The sequence below is a fragment of the Ictidomys tridecemlineatus genome, chromosome 8 (assembly GCF_052094955.1).
Source record: "Ictidomys tridecemlineatus isolate mIctTri1 chromosome 8, mIctTri1.hap1, whole genome shotgun sequence".
Lineage (NCBI taxonomy): Eukaryota > Metazoa > Chordata > Mammalia > Rodentia > Sciuridae > Ictidomys > Ictidomys tridecemlineatus.
The window spans coordinates 84,443,901-84,447,338 of NC_135484.1; the positions used below are offsets into that span (position 1 = coordinate 84,443,901).

General features: G+C 40.4%; 1 pseudogene; it reads right to left on the reverse strand.

The window, feature by feature from the left end:
* Positions 1-1,480: 1,480 nt before the first annotated feature.
* LOC120889399 (U4 spliceosomal RNA) lies at positions 1,481-1,611 on the reverse strand (annotated as a pseudogene).
* Between the last annotated feature and the right edge of the window lie 1,827 nt (positions 1,612-3,438).

Here is a 3,438-nt window from a genome sequence, read left to right on the forward strand (position 1 = left end):
GTTTCTGGTCCACAGATGACACTTTGAGTTGAAAGCTCTGTATAGCAGGAATTAGCAGACTTTTTTCTATAAAGGGCCAGATAGTAAAAATTTAGACTTGATGGGCCATACTGGCCAGATAGTAAAAATTTAGACTTGATGGGCCATACTGTCTCTTTCCAATTGAACAATTGTGCTGTTGTAGCATGAAAGTCCACAAATGACATGTAAATGAACGGGCATGACTATGTCTGCATAGACCATTATGGATGAACCTTGAAATGTGAATTTTATAGAATTTTCATGTCAGGAAATTATTCCTTTTTTATCTTTTATTTTTTAACTTTATTTTTTTTTTTTTTTCAGTTCCAGGAATCAAATTCAGGGCCTCACACATGCTAGATTAACCACTCTACCAATGAGCTATAACACTGCCCCCCCCCTTTTTTTTTTTTTGGTACTGGGGATTGAACCCAGGGGTGCTCTAGCACCAGGTCATTTTTTTCCCTTTACTTTTTGTTCTTTTTTTTTTTTTTTTTTTAATGTTCTACTGTCGGGTATCTGTTCTCGCGACTAAAAGGCTCAGGGGTCACTCTAGTTAAACTGGGCTAACTGGGCTGCACGAAATAACCACACAAGAGACACAAATACCTTTTTCTTTGGGGTTGCTGTGATGGCTCCTCTGAGCTTAAGGGTCCGAAGAAAGAGAGAGAGAGAGAGCACACATGTGCTGACCCCTTTTATTGAGGAGAAGCTATTCAAATGAGGCAAGGGGTCAGGTTTCATGGGGCTGAGTCTATCTTCATAATGTCCACTGTCAGCAGGTTGACTGACACCTGGGTAAGGCCACACCCAAGGGCACAGTAAGAGGAGGGGACACACACAAGGCACTTCCATGAAAGATTCTATCCTAAACAGGGCAAGGGGTTATATTACAAAGGAACAGGTGAGCATAGCTTCTTCACCCATGGGGCTGTAGCAAGACACACCCATTTCTGTGACTGAGCGCCTCAGCACCCAGCTGGGGAGTGTAACTCAGTCACCCATAAGGTTGGCCTCCCTCATTCTACTTTGTTGTATATGATGTGGAATGCATTTCAATTTATTGTACACAAATGGAGCACAACAGTTCAATTCTCTGGTTGTACATAATGTAGGGCAATCATACATATACCTAGGGTCATGATGTCCATCTCATTCCACCATCTTTCTTTACTTTAATGTCTTCTACTGTTGTGTCATTGTTAAAAAGTATCCTCCACACCAAGAATATGAAAGCTTTTATCTGGAACTTTATGGTTCTTTCCCTCCCTCTTTCTCTCTTTCTCTTGCAGAACTGGGCATGGTACCCAGGGCCAGGGCCTCACACATGCTAGGCATGTGCTCCACCACTGAGCTTTTGTGATAGTCTTGCCAAGCTGCCCACACTGGCCTAAAATTTATAATCCTCCTGCTTTAGCCTGCTAAGTAGCTGGGATTACAGGTATGTGCCACCATTCCCACTAAGTGAATTGTTTTAACATTTGAATTTTTAATCACTAGCAACTCATTCAGGTATGAAAAGTTTTCAATTAGCAATAATTGCGCCTCGGATAAACCTCATTGGCTACGATACTGCCACTGTGCAAAGCTATTATTCAGGTATGAAATATGGTATAGTTTAAGCTCTATTTCTAGATGTCCATCTAGAATCTATTTATTCATGTTTTACACAATACCTTTATTTGTTTATTGATTTGTTTATTAAATTATTTATTCATTCTAATTTGATGACAGAATCAGTTCATTTCATATTACACATATAAAGCACCAGACCATTTTTAATACATTTTTTATTGGTTCATTGTAATTGTTCATATATGGGATTTGTTGTCACACATTTGTACATATTTGTACATGCAGGCTGGGGATACAGTTCAGTTGGTAGAGTGCTTGCCTTGCATGCACAAGACCCTGGGTTCAATCTCCAGCACCAAAAACAAAAACAAAACTGTATATGCATAAAATATGACATTGTAATTTGATCAAATTCATTCCTTAGCACCCCCACCCTTTTATTTTATGTTGAGATCAGATCTGGCTAGATTGCTGAGGCTGGCCTCAAACATTTAATCCTCCTGATTTAGCCTCCTGAGTTGCTGGGATTACCGAAAGGAACCACCACACCCAGTTTCCGATACCTTTGAAAATATAGAAACTGACTGGGGGTGTAGTTCAGTGGTGTAGAGTGCTCACTTATTATGTACAATGTCCTGAGTTCAATCCTCTGCATTGCAAGAAATAAGCAATCGAATGTATGAGAATCAGAGGGGAAAAAGAAAACCATAGGAAAGTTAAAGAAATGAAGTGATGGGATTAGAATGTGTTTTTGAGAATTTTATTTTTATTTGGCTTTTATTTTCTTTGACTTTTTTTTTTTTTTTTTTTTTGGTGTCAGAAATTGAACACAAGGCCTTGAGCATGGAACTACACCCTAGTCCCTGGGTCTTTTTTTGTTTTTGTTTTGTTTGTTGTTGTTGATACCAGGGATTGAACTCAGGGGCACTCCACAACTGAGCCACATCCCCAGACCTATTTTTTTTTTTAAGAGAGAGAGAGAGAGAATGAATTTTAATATTTATTTTTTTCGTTTTCGGCAGACACAACATCTTTGTATGTGGTGCTGAGGATCGAACCCGGGCCGCACACATGCCAGGCGAGCGCACTACGGCTTGAGCCACATCCCCAGCCCCCCCAGACCTATTTTGTATTTTATTTAGAGACAGGGTCTAACTAAGTTGCTTAGCACCTCGCTTTTGCTGAAAGCTGGCTTTGAACTCATGATCCTCCTATCTCAGGCTTCTGAGCCACTGGGATTATAGGTTTGTGCAACTACACCTGGCTGTTATTTTTTATTTATTTACTTTTTGAGACAGTGCCTTGCGGAAGTTGCCAAAGCTCTCTTTGAACTTGTGATCATCCTGTCTCAGCCTCCCAAATTGCTGGAATTACAGACACCACACCTAAATTTGATTCCTAACTATTTGAACTATTTGACGTTAACTTCTTTTTTTCTTTCCCCCCACTTTTTTTCCGTGTTTTTTTTCTTTTTTTTTTTTAAGAAAGAGCGAGAGAGAGATAGAGAGAGAATTTTAATATTTTATCAGCGAACACAACATCTTTTTGTTTGTATGTGGTGCTGAGGATCCCACCCGGGCCGCACGCATGCATGCCAGGCTAGCGCGCTACCGCTTGAGCCACATCCCCAGCCCCTCCGTGTTGTTTTGTTTCTGTTGTTGCTATTTTGTGGTACCAGGGATGGAATCCAAGGCCTCACATGTCCGGTAATCAAGCAAGTGCCCTACCACTGAGTGCTAATGCTAAATTAACTTTTTGTTTAATGTATTTATTTATTTGAGATGGGATCTGGCTAAATTGCCATGCTGATCCCGAACTCCTGGGCTCAAGAGCTCCTCCCAC